The following is a 16,933-nucleotide window of genomic DNA, read 5'->3' as shown; positions in this document are numbered from 1 at the left end:
AGGGCGGGTTGTTGGGCGGAAGAGTTGCTTTCCCGGCTTGCCTCGCTGTTACCGTGGAGGCAGGACCGCAGCGCTCTGAGGCGGAGAGTCCCGGCCACCCCTTTCCTCCTTTCTAGACCTTAGTGCCTGTTCCGGAGTATAATGGTCTTCACAGTTCCCGACCTACTGGCTCCGGCGGATCGCGGGATTTGGGGGCAAGTAAAATTAGGCCTCAGAGAGGGGGTCAGGCCCAGTCATCAAGGGTCCCTAACAAGCCTCCTGAAGAGAACCGAGTCCGAACCACCTTGTAATAACATCACGTTTTCATTCGTCCTTACTTCGCTTTTTTGTATTTGCCATTATTCTTCCGTTAGCCTTACGACGTACACTGCAGCAAGGATCATTTTACTCACGGGACAGACTGGGGAAGAGGAGCCAGGGTCAAATCAAGTAAATCTTCTGTAGCTACGCCTCCAGGCATCTGGAAATGGTCCATGCTTTTAGCAAACTGCTCTTGCCTAACTGCAAACTAAAACTTGCCATGATTTTTGTTCCTTACCATCTTAGAGGTCTCTAATGAATCAGTTTTCATGGAATGTTGGAACTGAAATAGACTTTTGAAATCATGTAGTGTTAATTAAAAAAAAAAAAAATCTTACCTTGAAAGAGATACGTTGCTTCTTCTTAAAAATCACATAGTCAGGGGCTTCCCTGGTGGCGCAGTGGTTAAGAATCCGCCTGCCAATGCAGGAGTCACGGGTTCGAGCTCTGGTCCAGGAAGAGCCCACATGCCACGGGGCTTAGGGAGCAACTAAGCCCGTGCGCCACAGCTACTGAGCCTGCGCTCTAGAGCCCACAAGCCACAACTACTGAGCCCACGTGCCACAACTACTGAAGTCCATGTGCCTAGAGCCCATGCTCTGCAGCAAGAGAAGCCACCATAATGAGAAGCCCTCACACTACAATGAAGAGTAGCCCCCGCTCGCCGCGACTAGAGAAAGCCCCGCACAGCAACGAAGTCCCAACACAGCCAAAAATAAATAAATAATTTATTTTTTAAAAAAATCACATAGTCAGTGGACAAAACTGGTACTAGAACCGTGGTTCCATTGGTCTAAGTTTTTTTTTCATTGAAGTGTCTTTTCTCACATGGAGCTTATCTTACTTATGATGGGAACGATGTTATATAATCTGGAGGCAAGGAGAGTTAATCAAAAACTTTCCTGATTTTGATCTCATGTCTCATCCAAATATACTGCACCATAATCAATTTATGGATACTTGGACTTTCATTATTTCAGCCAATATAAGTTGTCTTCTGTCTTCCACTTTTCTCATTTCTCAAAAGGAGTATGGCCATCCTGAAAAACTTTCTCACTTTTATGTGCTTTCTTTAAAAATAATCTTTCTCTTTCAACAAAGGAATTCAGAGGCGGCTGACTTTCTATTCCAGTCTAAGGTTCTTAAGGGAGGTGAAGACAATTAGAAAAGCATAAGACACAGTTTTTACTCTGGAGCCCATGGATGGGCCATACGTGTGGAGAGGGAGGTGGGTGTCCACAAACCCACCAAAAGGTAAGGTTTATTGTATATGTGCATATGTGGGCTTTTCTGGGGGGATCGGTGGTATCCATGGTTTTCATAAGATTTTGAGTCCATAACCCCAAGATGTGTTCTGGGGAGAAAGCTGCTCAGATGTGTGTGGGGAGACTGGTCTAGGTTCTCAGGTCTGTAAGACTTCAGCAGATAAAGAGAAGAGCTCTTTGCTCGCTTACATCGGCCCACCCAAGTTGTGTGTGTGTGTGTGTGTGTGTGTGTGTGTGTGTGTGTGTGTGTGTGTGTGTGTGTTTTACCTCTTCTGCCACTCATAGAGGTGATAAAAATTCATCAGATTCACATAACCGTTGAACTCAGAGGGTGATGAAATCCCAGTATAATTCTCTCCAAAGAACGTTCTGATTAATAGAAACTGCAGAGGAACTAATTTTATGAAAATAGCAAATGGGATTGTTTTAGCTGAAGCAAGCCGGGAGAGTGAGCGCTGATGCCCAGCGGAAGATGCAAGCAGCCACGTTGTGCAGAGCTGACAGCTCCAATCTGGCCATTTATTTATTAAATGTCTTTCCGCTGTAAATTATTAAGCCTGGATTCTGGGAGATGAGGGAGCTGACAGGATAAGACAATAGAACGGAAAGCAAACCTGGACAGCTTCCTTCAGAATTACTGCAGCACTGTGTCTTGTGAAAACCCCTGCCATCCGGGGTTTGGAGAAGGGGGAGAGTCCCTCTTTGGCGGGACTCAGAAATGGACGAGACAAGTAACATGCTTTTGATTTCTGATTTTTATTTGCCAGTTCTTACACATCAGAATGTTCTTCAGAGAAAATTCAACCTGTTGGCTCAACAGCTGGGAGGCAGGCATTTTGTCTGTTCTCTGCAAGGGCTGTTTTGCCCAAATAAGGAAGAACTTGGTCAGCTTTACCATTCAGACGTATCAAATGAAATGTTTTAGGGTCCTCAGCCATGAGAAGACTGGGTTCATTTGGCTTATTTGATAGCTGGAAAGGCCTTTCCTGCCGACGAGGCGTTCGAGGGTCTAATTCTTAAACTGAAAAAGAGGAAAAGGCTGGTGAACAGAGAGGGAGTGGAACTTTGATTATGCTCATCATCGAGTGAGAAGCTGGAGTTCTGGTAAATGGGGAGTGGCTGATTTATGTGAATCTCAGGCTTCACTTTTAGACCTCTGTTTTCTAAAGAGTGTAATGGAGGGCAGGAGGCTTCATTTCCTGCCCAGGCCTTGTAGGGCTTGAGTTTCCTCCTGGGTGACATGGGAAGCATTGGAGGATCTTTGCAGAGAGGAGTGACGTGATCTGAGTTGTCAAAAATACTGACTGGGTGCCAGTTAGTGTAGTCTGTGGCCAGAACGGGGCCTGATTCCCACAACACGAAGCCACTCACCGGCTTTGGGTGATTCCTCCCCAGGATGTCGAGTGAAAGGGCTCATTTTATTTCTCCTCACCTGTAGGATGGGTGGGATTTCTCTGTTCTTTGTGAAGTCCTCTCCTGGAGAGTGCCAAGGCTGGTGATAAGGTGGAGTTTCAGGTCCCTCTGTCCTCCTACAGACACGGAGAGGGATACAAAGGATCAAACAGCAAGAGAATCTGCTACCACCGGCCCCGCCCTGGGCTGGGTTTGTGATCCAGTAATCCTGTCCGGGGAGCTGATAGACAGCCGGCTGGCAGGAGAAGGATTCCGTGAGTTCTGATTTCCTCCACTCTGGGGAAGGAGGAGAGGACTGCAGCCCCAGAGGCAGGACACCAGGCAGCTGCTTGGAGGCTGGCTGTGGCAACACGCAGCTGCTGCCTATATGGGACCTGTGGTGGGTGGGAGAAGGAAACACATGAGGCTTTGTGGGAAAGCGCGAGAGTCTTAGAAGAACCGTGCGGTTTCTGGACTAGCAGAAGTCTTGAGACATTTCTACAGCCCATGGCAGGCCTGAGCCCCACGCTGCCTTACAGGATGGAGAGTTCACTGTGCCCGAGGAGCAGCTGAAAAGTGCTGCTGTTCAGGGGGGTCACACCAATGAGTGTTCTCATCCCTTCTTTCGGGGTATTTTAGAACAGGGTCAAGCTGAGGCTGCGGGCAGTGTAGCCATGGTTCTTGAGCTCTGAGCAAAAGGAGATGGTCAGACCCGGAATTGAGGGATTTTTAAATATGGGTACAAATCTTATTTGAGTTCTCAGCTGTTCAAATTGAAAGGGCTTTTTATAGATCGGTGCTGTGTTCTGGGATTGAAAGGCCAGATACTTAGGAAGAAGCTCTAAGAGCTAAATCAGGATTAGGGATCTAATTCTCTCAAAGGCACACAAGTACCTAGGTGTGGCCCAGCATGACAGTGCAGGCTCACAAATATCCCATATTTTTTAATTGGTGAAGGTCCCTGTCCATAAGAAGGAAACAAACCTTGAACATTTCATTTCTGGAATTTTCTGCCCCAGAACCTTGTTTTGCTAACCTTTGGGTACCATACCAAGCTATCCCCAATAGAAAATATTAATATAGGAGTTTGATGCACAAACTCAGAGGCCCTGAGGGCAGTAGATGTGACTTAAGTTTATCTAATAAATACATGATTATAAACAGAATTGCTTCTTTGATTGCTTTGCCAACATATTCTTCAGGTTGAGACAGGGGAGTCAGGACATGAGCAGGGGACAAGGAGAGAAGGAAGGAGGGGAGTGACAAAGAGCAGGAAGCTTGAGGAATGAAGAGGGTGAAGCCAGATTCCTTAAAGAAAAAGAAAGCACAGTGTGTGATCTCATCTGCGGTGAGAAGGATGGCCATTCCTGAATGGTCGTTTCCCCAAACCTTCTGTTTCCGGAGCTGAACTGATTGCCCACTTATTAAACTCCAGATTCTGCCTGGCACCTTGGTTGTGTTTTGACCTAAGGAATAAGGGCCTGATACTATTCACTTTAAGAACTGAGCGTCCCCCATCCATCAGGTGGTGTTCTAGAAATGGGGGTGTGGAGATAGATACAGTGCCTTTCTTCAGCTTGTTCACATTCTACTTTCAAGACAAACAAGAAAACACCCTGTGTGATAAAGGCTACATCACAGGCAAATCTGAGGTACTTCCTACCTACAGGGGAGGAATTAGAGGGGCCAAGGAAAGTTTCCAAGGTGATGCTGAATTGGGCCTTTATGGATGACTGGAATAAGGGATAAGAGAGAAGAGGTTCCAGGCACAAGGAACAGCATATACAAATATCTAGCAGTATAAGAGAGACTAGCAGAACAGGTGCGGGGACAGGAGTTCAGTGTCTGTGGTAGGCAGTGTGGAAGGCAGGAAAGGGTAGAAGATGAAGTGAGAGGTCACGGGGGCCTGTGTCATGAAGGGCTTGCGTGGCCTGATAAGGAATCTAAGCATTGACCTGCCGATTCTGATGAGCCACTGAAAGATATAACAAGAGAAGGTCTTTATACTTTTTGTATAAGGTACACACACATACACAGAGACAGCTCTTCCATAAATCTCTTATAGATATTTATCTGCTTCTCTGGCCTCTGCTTGAATATATTCAGGGTTGGGGAGCTCTCAACCTCCCAAAGCTGCCCACTTCATTGTTGGATAGCTATAAACCTGAGAAAGGTCTTACATTGAGCCAAACTCTGCATCCTCATAATTCCTGCTCATTCTATCTAAGCTTTGCCATTTGTAGCAACACATGAAAGGCCACTTGAAAAATATTTGAGGATACAGTGAAACCTTCCCTTGGTTTTCACTTTTCCAAGTTAAGCACACACAGAGTTCCCTCATTCTTTATTTCATCGATTCTAGACTCCTTTACCATCCCCGTCACAGCTATCTGGATGAACTGTGGTTTATTAAAGCATCTTTTAGAATCTGGCACTAGAATTGCTCATAATACTTCACATAAGCTCTAAAAGTATGGAGTACAGTGATGCGATAACTTCTTTTGAGCTGGACACACTGTGACCATCAGGGACTCTGAAGACCTTAGTTTGTTACTGGTCACATCTCACTGTTTGCTTTTAAAGCTTGTGATTAACTGAAGCTTCTAATTCTTCTGCACACTAATTACTGCCAAGTAAATTCTCCACTGTACTCAGTATGTGCAATTTATTTCTGAAATCTAAACACAGGCCTTTACATTTATTTAAATGTTACTTTTTAGTTTTCTAGACCACTAGATTCCAGCCTATTAGATTCATTTTTCAAGTCTTGATTCTCTTTCTTATGATATTAGTCGGCCTCCCTGCACATTTGATAAACATTTTTTGTAGTTTTAATCCAGGTCATTAATAAAAATATTGTCTAGGATAGACCTTGGTATCAGTGGAGACCTCCTTCCAGTCTGAATATGTGTTCAGACAGCTTCAGTTTTGCCTAATGACCCATTTTACAACATTATTCATGTGATTACTTTAAAGATACATTGTATTTGGCATTTTCTCCCATTCAAATCAGTAAATGTTTATTGTTGATCTCCCATCTAGGTTCTGTGTTAGGTGCTTAGGACTCAAAAAATGATCAAGATATCATTCTTAAAGAACTCATAGAGGTGACATTCATATATACACCAACTCCAAATCAAGATGTGTATAATTAAATATGCATTACCTCAAAGTTGTAGTAGAGGTATATATATTTTTTCAATATAAAATATAATAGATAATATGTCATGTATATAACTTCATATTAATATTAGCAGTATAAATAAAGTATATAGAGAACCCAGAGAAAGGGGAGGTTACTTCATCATAGGGCGAAGAGGAGAAAGAAAGACTTCATACAAGAGGTGACATTTTAGACTTCCCTGGTGGCGCAGTGGTTAAGAATCCGCCTGCCAATGCAGGGGACATGGCTTCGAGCCCTGGTCCGGGAAGATCCCACATGCTGCAGAGCAACTAAGTCCGTGTGCCACAACTACTGAGGCCGCACTCTAGAGCCCACGAGCCATAACTACTGAGCCTGTGTGCCACACCTACTGAAGCCCACGCACCTAGAGCCCGTGCTCCGCAACAAGAGAAGCCACCGCAATGAGAAAGCCGCACACTGCAATGAAGAGTAGCCCCCGCTCGCCGCAACTAGAGAGAAAGCCCGCGTGCAGCAACAAAGACCCAACACAGCCAGAAGTAAATAAATAAATTAATTAAAAAAAAAAGAGGTGACATTTTAGCAGAGCCTTGAAAGATATGTAGGATTTTTGTGAGATAAGTGGAGAATGGATATGGAAAGATATTCCAGACTGAAGAAACAGAATAAGCCAACCATGGAAGAGTGAATGTCTTTGGTTCAGGAACAGCAAATATTCTAATGTAGATGGAGTGCCAGTGTCAGGGAAATGAGCGGCAGAAAATGAGACAGCGTGTGAAGGGTTATGAATGCCATGTTAAGGAATTCAGGCTTTAGCCTGTAGGTGAAGAGTTTAGCTAAATCAGAAGTCTTTGAGCAACGTGATCCGATGTATCAAGGTCATAACTCTACTGTACAGGAAATGAGTTCAGTTTGGCAAACTTATCCTTAGTGAACCCATGTTGACTCTGGTATTAACCAATTATTAAGCATCTGTTTAATGAGCACCTCAACCTTTGTGTGTGTGTGTGTATTTTTTTTAATTGAAGTATAGTTGATTTACAATGTTGTGACTATCTCTGCTGTACAGCAAAGTGACTCGGTTATCCACATATAGACATTCTTTGTTAATATTCTTTTCCATTATGGTTTATCACAGGATATTGAGTATAGTTCCCTGTGCTATACAGTAGGACCTTGTTGTTTACGTATTCTAAATGCAAGAGTCTGCATCTGCCAACCCCAAACTCCCAGTCCACCCCTCTCCCTTACCCCCTTTCTGTGTGTGTTTTGCTCCTACTTCTTCAGCTTCTCCGCATTTTTGACTGTTGCTTTGACCTTTGGGCCTCTTGCCCTTTTTTCCCCTTAGGTATTTGTGTTCTGTATTCTGTTGCTTTATTTGTTCACTCACAGCTTGCTCTGACCTTCACTAATTAATGTGTCCTCTGGCTCTGACCTCTGAGCCACAGCAATTCCCTGACCCTCAGAGCTGGCCTTGCCTCCACTGCAGTTGCTCATGTACTTTCACTTCCCCGGGGCAGCTGCGACCTCTGCATTTTCTGTTCCTCCTTGGTCTCACCTGGTCTCACTCTTTGCGCTACCGTCTTTGCATCAGTTCTCTTTTCCACCTCCCTGACCTGCAAGTTGGGCCCATTTGCTCACTTTGGTTCCAATTCTGGCTGGAGAATGTGATCTTTCCTTTTTAGGAGCTGTACGGTACAGTTGAAGCAATAGGACTAATACACAAGAAACCCTCTAAGTTACAACTGAGTGACAGTTGGATGTACTAACTAAAAGCGTTCTGTGAGTTTAGAGAAAAGATTGAGGTGGAAATTCAAGAAGGAACGGTCCATTGGACCAATCCATTAGAGGAATGGTCCTTTCTAGTCAACTCCCTTGTAGAAAGCTTTGGATATTTGAGACACAAACATTTCTTGGGAAGAAGGAAGAACTCCTTGCGGACTTCCCTGCGATTGGCTCCAAAGCTGCCTGTCTTAGAGGAGCGGCCTGGTCTGTGCCATTTAGCGGTGGTTGCCACCAGAAGCCTTACCCGCCTCAAGGAGAGAGCAATTTAACGCCATTTCCAACTTAAGCACCATATCTACAGGGCGTGAAATTAGTTCCAGCAAGCAGCAAATTTGCTGCTAATAAAAATATTTAGCGATTCACTTGTCTTTAAATCAGCAGCAGAATATTCTTCTACTTGCATCAGTGCTTGTTTCTCCCAATTCTAATATTTGATAATCAAGCTGGCATTGTTTAGCTAAAGCTGTGAAACAATTCTTCAGCTCTGCAAAAATTTGGGTTTCCTGAGAGGGAATTTTTTCTCTCTTTCCTTTGGTCAAGAATAGGCCTAGATGTTTGGATCATGGAGGTGGAACACTTTCACTGGTTTGGGGGTCTTGGAAATGAGTTTTCATTCTCTTCTGCCTGCCAATACTATCTCCTGAGTCGTTGCACGTGGAGAATCTGGGACACTAAGAACGAACACGATTTCTATCTCATGTTTAGACACAACTTTACCCTGTCTCGGTGCCAAACTCATTTTACTTTCTTTTCTGTTTCTTTTAGCCTCTGGTCCAGAGTGAGAGTGATCTAAAAGCTGAAGAGATACTGTAGGACGTTCAAACTTCTTTTTCATTCATTCAACAAACATTTATTGGGCACCTCCCATATGCGTTCTTTGTTTTAGGTCCTTCTTTGGATCAGTGTGTTCCAAGAAGGCTAGCATGATAGTTGGGTGAGAGGCTGACCTGACAGATGACACCTCTTCTCCAGGTCACTGGAATAGTGGGTCACATAGACGCCTACTTCTTTTTCTTTTCCTTATGGAGTTCATCAAAGAAACAAAGAACAGCAAACATTCTCTCTCTTATCCCTTAATTGGTCCAAGGGTCTAAACAGATCACTTGTTTCAAAGTCCATATAATTGAAAGAAAGAGTGTAGTGGCACCCTGGGGGCTTTGTCTTCTACCCCAGAGGAGCATCTGGGGTAGAAGATGGCTGGATCATCTTTCTTAGGCTCCTGGTAGAAATCAGTTTTGATCATCCCAACAGGAAATCAAGAGGTAAGCTGCTTCTGACACATACCACTGTATCCTTCTCAGAAATCAGCCAACTTGAGATGCTGATGAAAACAGGCCTCTTGCTTAAGAGAGGGACCCTGGCAGTGCTGATAATTAGAACCAAAGACAAACGGAATGGGGCTTCCCTGGTGGCGCAGTGGTTGAGGGTCCGCCTGCCGATGCAGGTGACACGGGTTCGTGCCCCGGTCCGGGAGGATCCCACATGCCGCGGAGCGGCTGGGCCCGTGAGCCATGGCCGCTGAGCCTGTGCGTCCGGAGCCTGTGCTCCGCAACGGGAGACGCCATGGCAGTGAGAGGCCCGCGTACTGCCAAAAAAAAAAAAAAAAAAAAAAACAAACGGAATGGCCAGCTAACACTAACCTCACTGCTGGAGATACTGGAGGGGGTAGATTAAGAACACGCCATCGGGGAACGACACTTGGCAGCGGCCTGGAGGTCAGCATGGAGGCTCAGGAAGGGGAGAACCCCTCTGTGCATAGCAGCAGGAGGTACAGAGGACTGGAGATTAGGGTTCTAGGTTCTGTGCTTGGTCCTTTCCCTCAGGTACACGACTCTGACGAAGCCCCATCTCCCCCTTGACATCAGTTTCCTTGTCTGTCAGAACAGATGGATTTTACCCACCCTCCCAGATCGTCCTACTATAGCATGAGAGGATCGGAGGGTGACCGTTTTGAAGGGCTGTGAGAGATTCCCCAGAGGAGTAGGTACTGCGATGAAAGTCTGCATTTCTCCTGGGATGGAGAGCACGACATCATGATACATTTAAGGTTGACAAAGCAAGGCTGTTCTAATCGTAAGGGACGTAAGACCAGATTAAGTGCGACAACCTTCACTGAATGAAATATGCAACCCACCCTTGCTTCACGCTCTAATCTCCAAATCCCAAATATCTGCTACTCAGAAGTTCCTCATGTTTAAAACCTTGATGATTGTATCCTAGCTCTAGAGTGATGGGAATCATCAGGTGTGAATTGTTGGGAAAGTATAAAAAGTGATTTGAAGAACAAGTGCTATCAGTTAGTAGTTAAGCAAGAGCCAGAATCAGGATCAGGAAAATAAAAACCTAAATAATTTAGTAATTAAATAGAAATAAAGACATTCTCCAATCTTCCTGGTCCTGTCTTTCTTCTATGTCAGTATGTAATCAAGAAAGACTTTCTGGGAACGAGTGTACAAGGAAAACGTGTAACTTGGAGGTTGCAGATTGAATGTTGTTGAGGGCAGCTGGTATGTAGTGCAGCATAAGGCCACTAGGAGAGCAGGGAACATAAGGAATCAGAGAAAGAAGCCGGGAGGAGAATTGGAGAGAAAGAAGGGAGCTGGACAACGGGAGCCCTGAAGTCTCCCGTGAGCCCCTTGACCCTCGAGGCAGAGCTGGCAGAGGCTGGGGAGAGGAATGATGGGGTTGGAGCAAGGAGGCTGTTTTTCTCTGCCAGGTATCCTGGTCCCTTGGCCCCCTTCTAGCTGCTTCTCATCTCAGTGTCCTTTAGGGAAGCTGTTTGCTTCTCCATTTCCCATGGCAGCCACCTTGCCTCTGCCAGCTACCACCCAGGCAGGGGGTCTCTTGCCTACAGCCCTCTTGCAGTCAGGTGCCAGAGCTGGGTCAAAAGTCAAACAGGGTGAGGATGGATTAATGATGCTTTAAAGTGTCTAATCTCTTCAAATGCCCATATGTTTCTTGGGCATTTCTCATGACAACATTCATCATAAGCCTGTCTTTAGGTTTCCCTGAGTTCTCCTTGAGTTAATGCACATATAAGGTAGAACCTTAGCAGTGCTTCCGCAAGGTCCTCATAAACACAGCCCTAGGAGGTTAATAATTCCAAACCTAGGCTGGGCAGAGCATATGATCAAGGACCAATAGTCAAAAAGGGCTTTACAGGTAGAATGAATAATGCTCAGAGGCAGTAAATCACTCTGTAATCTCAGAAAGAGGAGCATGGCTAACACATCGGTTTATAAAACAGACTGGCCTTCTGCAGAATTTCTAAGGGGTTAAGTTCTGACCTTATTTCAAGTAGTTTATTCTCGGAGGTCATGTATAAAATATTTGATTTCTCTCTTAGGAAAACTTAACCACCTTCCTAGCCCTTAGCATCAAGGATTTGGATCGTTGAAATAACTGGATCCTGTGTAATAAGGAAAGGAGATATGTGTGGTGCAGAGCTGTCAAAAGAGATGCCTTGCTAGGACACCCACATTCCAGAATTGGGAGGTCATTCGAAGAGTGTCAAAATGAGAAGTGGAAGCAATGTTAGAGGTCACCTAGAGGCAACATGGCATCCTGAGAAGAATACCAGCACTCATGTCAAACTACTTGGGTCTAAATCCTTTCCCTACCCTGCACTGGCTGTGTGACTCTGGGCAAGTTACTTAACCTCCCTGTGTTTTTGTTTCTTCATCTGGAAACCAGAAAAAAGTTGCCTACCTCAAAGATTTGTTTAAGGTAATAAATATTAGATATTTATACCATTAGTAATTGATTTATGACACGTTTGTAAAGCCCTTCACAATGAGACATTCTTTTTATATGAGCTCTCTCTGCTTAATGTAACTAGAAAGCAAAGAAAACCCCAACCAATTGGATTCACCATAAATTTATGCTGTTGAAGCTGGGTTGGCCCGTGCAGCTGCTGAGCAATCTTCCTCCCCATTTCTTGTTGACTTCTTAGTGCAATTCCCTTAATAGTTGTTCTAAAGCATGGTTTTTCAACCTTGACACGAGTAACATTTGGGGCAGCATAATTCTTTACTGTGGGGAACTGTCCTGTGTATTGCAGGATGTTTAACAGCAGCCCTGGCCTCCACAAGATGCCGCTAGATGCCTGTAGCCCCTTCTCCCCATGGTGATAACAGATGATGTCTCCAGACTTTGCTAACCCAAAGGGCCTCTGGGGTGGGGGGCAAAATCCCCCCCGGTGGAGAACCACCGTGCCAAAGCTTTTCCGTCTTCCTCAAGCTCATACCTTCAAACACCCACTTTCAGTTGATAATTAACGCCTCCTGTTTTCCTGAGAAAGAGATCATCTGATCTAGGTTTTGAATATCCCTTTCTTCCCACTCGAAATTCACCTGGATATTCCCCATCATTTTCTCTTCCCCTTTAGTCTGGTGTTGCCCTCTTTTTCAAAACTAATTGTTGCACTTAGGTCTTTCATTAATGTCCATCCATGTTCTCTGGCCCTCACTTCCGCAGTCATTGCTTTTCTCTGTTCCTTTAGTCACTTGTCTTTGCTGGGCTTTCACTTCAGTCTAGATGCACATTTTTTTTTTTTTTTCCAAACACCTTTAAGTATTGATACCTCCCTCAGCTACTAGCTTTTTTTTTTTAATCATGTTTTTCTGAAAAAGAGACAAAAACTAATATCTGGGGAGCACTGAGTGTGTGCTAGGCACGCAGGTAGGTCCCACTGCCTCAGCTCCCACATAATTTTTAACCCCCTGCAATTCTGACCGTTCCCACTCTGCCCCAGGGTGCTTATTTCCTCAGTGATCACATAATTGCCAAATGTAACGGCCTTCTCTTGGTCTTCAATTCCTTACGTTCTCTAGAGTTCTTACCATGGCTGACCGCTGCTTGGTTGAAACTCGATTTCAATTTCCCTTGGATTTTAATTTCTCTGGGCTTTGATTTGATTAGCTAAAAGTCAAAGGAATTCATTTCAGGGACTTCTTAAGACCCCCTTTGGTGCCAGAATCTTATACATTTAAGATCCTCTCAGCTTCTGTTTGCCAGACAACTGCAATCAGAATACGGTACCTTTAGAAGCCACAGAGGTGCACCAGAGGGTGCAGACAAAGGGACCCCACCTCACAGAACACCGCTGAGGCCACTTCTACCTTCCTTACAAGCAGCTAACTTTCTCAAGCTTTGCTTTGCTCCCCAGCACCACCATTACCCTAACCAGGCTTAAAACCAGAGTGATTTTGTTTGTTTTTTCTTAGTTTTATGCTTCCCTCTCCTTTGCTCTCCATTTAATCAGCCCACAAATCCAGCTTCCACATCTCTCTAATCCATCTCCTTATTCATGCCCACCAACCACTACTCTAACTCAGGACTTCATTACCTTTTTAAAATTAAATTTCCCTTACAGTATTGAGTCCGTATTTTCTAAAAAACATTAAACTTCTAATGCTGCCTTCCACCTCCCCAGCTTTGCCGTCATTGTTGCCTTCCTCGTCTGGAAGATGACCATTTAACCCTTTAACACTTTCCACACACATAAATACATACTTCTCCTCCCTCAAGCCTCCTAATTTAGTTATGATATAATTTTTGGTTAAATTGATATTCAGAATTTATAGTAGTTTAACTATGGAAATGTTGTTTGTAGCTAAGCCATGTCGTGTACTATGATTGCACTTCCTTTCTTGTATGTTTTATTTTTAAAGTTAATATTGGTATTTTAAAAATTTGCTTAGTTTTATATGTAGTCACCGACAGCTCTGCCCCAAACATTCTAGGAGAACTATAAATTTCCTCCAGTTTGGCCATGGATGTCAGATAATTCATCAGCTCCCTGTCAGTTCAGTTTCGTTTTATTTTTCCTGCGCAGATGCCAGCTACAGCATCTTTTTCCTGCTCCAGTCCAGACGGGTTGAGCTTTAGGCCTGTGGCACGTCTTTGTGTCAACATTTCGGGAATTCCTTTCATTCTGCTCCTGCTTGAGCCCCTTATTTCCTGGATCCAGGGTCTTTCTCTTTCTGAGTTTACTGCCTATTTTGAAGAAATTCAAATCTTCTGTAAACCTTCATAGAAAGGATTTAAGGAAATAAATATTTCTTAGTATTTGCATTTTTGGCAATGTCTTTGTTTAACTTTATAGTTGATTCCTAATTTGTCAAGGTGTAGAAATATTAGTTAAAAGTCATTTTCCCTCAGGATTAACATACACATACTACTATATATAAAATAGATAATCAACAAGGACCTACTGTATAGCACAGGGAACTATGTTAAATATCTTACAATAACCTATAATGGAAAAGAATCTGAAAAAGAATATATATGTTCTGAAATAATCTGGAAAAGAATGTATATAATATATACTTCAAAAATATATATACATCTTCCCTCAAAATGTGGAAGATCTTATTTCACCAGTTTTTTTTTGTGTGTGTCTTAGCCTGTTTTTAGAAAGTCCACTGCTATTCTGATTTCAATTCCTTTTCATGCAATCTTTTTCCTCTCTTCTTTCTTTCTCTCTTTCATCCTCTCTCTCTTTAATATATCAGCCTTATTGAGATATAATTCATATATCATACAATTCACTCGTTTAAAATGTACAACTCAGTGGCTTTTAGTATATTCACAGGGATGGGCAGCCATCTCAGCAATCAATTTTAGAACATTTGATCACCTCCACAAAATACCAGTCTTGTACCTGTTAGCAGTCAGTCTCCAATTCCCCACTGCCAGCCCCTGCTCCTCAGCCCTCGGCACTGCCAGCCTACATTCTGATCTATAGGTTTGCCTATTCGGAACATTTCATACAGATGGAATCATACAATATGTGGTCTTTTGTGACTGGCTTCTTTTACTTAGCAAAATGTTTTCAAGGTTCCTCCATGCGGTAGCATGACTCAGTGTTTCATCTCTTCTCATTGCCAAATAACATTCCATTGTATGGATATACCACATTTTGTTTATCCATTAATAAATTGATGGACATTTGGGTTGCTTACACTTTTTTGGCTATTATGAATAATGCTTCCACAAATAGGATTTCCTTTTTATCCCTGACCTTCTGAAGTTTCACGGTGACATTCCTTGGTGTCACTTTTTCATTCATTGTCCTGGGTGCCTAAGAGATCCTTTCAGTCTAGGGAACTGTGGCCTCTAGTTCTGGGAAATGTTCTTGTGGTATTTCGTTGATAATTTCATCCTATCAGTTCTCTCTTCTCTCTTTCTGGAATTCCTATTAGCTGGATTTGGGGCCTTCTAAATTGAGTCTCAAATGTACTTATCCCTTTTCTTCTATTTTGCTCTATTTTCTATGACCACTTCTCAACTTTTTTCCAGTTTTTCTATTTAATATTTTATTTTAGATATTTTATTCTAATATTAAAAGGCTCTTGTTTTCTCTTCTTTTTCATAGCATCATATTCTTTTTTTATGAATACAATGTCATCTCTTGATTCTCGTAAGTTTTAATTATTCTATTTTTGAAGTTTCCTCTTCTTTCTGCATTGTCTGTTTCCTCAAAGTTCCTGTATTTTGATCATTAGGTCTTTCATGGTAGAGATTTCTCTCAAATGTTCAGTACTCATTGCCTGGAATTAGTATTTAAAAATGATGCCCTAAAGATCAGATAGAGATTCTGTGGGGGGGGGGGGCGGAGGGGTGGTCTTGTGACTAGTGGACCTTGTGGCAGAGTGATTGGGCAGGGGTCTGGCCATTTAATTGGGGGCTCTCAAATAGCAGTGTTGGTTAGTCTTTTCTCTTGAGCTGGTAAGTTTCCCAAGAAAGGAATTCTCTAGTCTTCTGCCCAAGGAGGAGGTGAGTATAAGCCTGGCTGCTGACATTTTGGGAGCCTAGCCAGGGAAGGGGACCATGGGATCTCACCTCTCAGTATGCAATCTTTCCCTTCCCCTCCCACCCTCCGACCCCCATTTCAGAATGGCCCGTCACCTGACCTTTAGCTGTGACTACTGTCCCTGCATGTGGACCTCTTCCAGTTCAGTCTCTCCAGGGAGGTCCTCTCATCTGCTGAGGATCGGGGTGGGGTCGGGATGTTGGGCAGTTACTTGGCTGCCCACTTCCAGCCTCACCCAAGTCTGTGGCCCTCAGAGGTTCCCAGCGCTTCCCACTCCAAGTCCGATTTTGTTGACCTCTCTCATCTGCTGTTGCCTCCTATTCCATAGTCTTTGTCTTTGTGGGTTCGTGTCCTTTTTATTTACTGTCATTTTAGTTGGATTTTACGAGGGAGAATAGATAAACAAGGGTGTCTAATTCACCATGTTTAACCAGAGTCCTGCTTGCTTTCTATTGAGCTGTCCCATCGGCCTCATGCTCATCCGTTTTAAGGTTGTTTCTACTTTGACCCAATCTATACATTTCTGCCAGATGAGTTTTTCTAAGGCACAGCTCTAATTATTTAAGCCCTCACTTAAACATCCGCCACTGCTTGCCCATTTTACTGTAGAATCTTAACACTAGACAAGACTTTACAGCTTTTTCAGACTGGCTCTCTGCGTGATGCATGAGTCCTCTGTCCGCAGTGACGGCTCACCGGGCCTCTGCCTGAGTGAGCGTCTCCATGGAGAGGGCAGAATTCTCACTGGCCGTCCATTCCCTTATCGCACAGGTCTGTTTGTTAGAAAGTCCTTTCCTACATAGAACTGAAACCTTGCTCTTGAAGCTTCCAGTTTTTGACCCAAATTCTGACCTATGGATCCTCACATTAAAAGCCTAATCTCTCTTCCACATGACAGCAGTTTATATAATTGAATTATTGCTACCATAAGCCTCCTAGATCTTCTGTTCTTCTAGTTAAAAATCCCTAATTCCTTTTACCATTTCTTATCTGAGGTTGCCTATTGAATAATGTCCAAAATTCCAAACTCTTGTGTTTAGGACCCTCTGCAGCAAGACTCCAACTCCTCTTACCCTGTCCTCTCTCATCTTCTTCTTTTGCCGTACACTCCAGGCACATGACTTGCCTTTTCTCTTCTGACTCCTGTTCTTTACCTGTGATACTGTTCTTCTTCTCTTTCTGTGAAAATCTAAGGATTACGGCTGATAAATTTTTTAAAAAAAAGTAAGATTG

At 43.6% G+C, this 16,933-nt stretch overlaps 1 long non-coding RNA gene across 1 annotated transcript; it reads left to right on the top strand.

Moving 5' to 3' along the window:
• The first annotated feature begins 43 nt into the window (after positions 1-43).
• Positions 44-11,633, top strand: LOC141279302 (uncharacterized). The gene is made up of 2 exons (XR_012333278.1): positions 44-1,554; positions 3,101-11,633. It is a non-coding gene; the product is annotated as an uncharacterized lncRNA (long non-coding RNA).
• The last annotated feature ends 5,300 nt before the right edge of the window (positions 11,634-16,933 follow it).

Source organism: Tursiops truncatus, chromosome 8 (assembly GCF_011762595.2).
Source record: "Tursiops truncatus isolate mTurTru1 chromosome 8, mTurTru1.mat.Y, whole genome shotgun sequence".
Taxonomy (NCBI): Eukaryota; Metazoa; Chordata; class Mammalia; order Artiodactyla; family Delphinidae; genus Tursiops; species Tursiops truncatus.
This window is presented reverse-complemented; position numbering and strand designations above follow the sequence as displayed.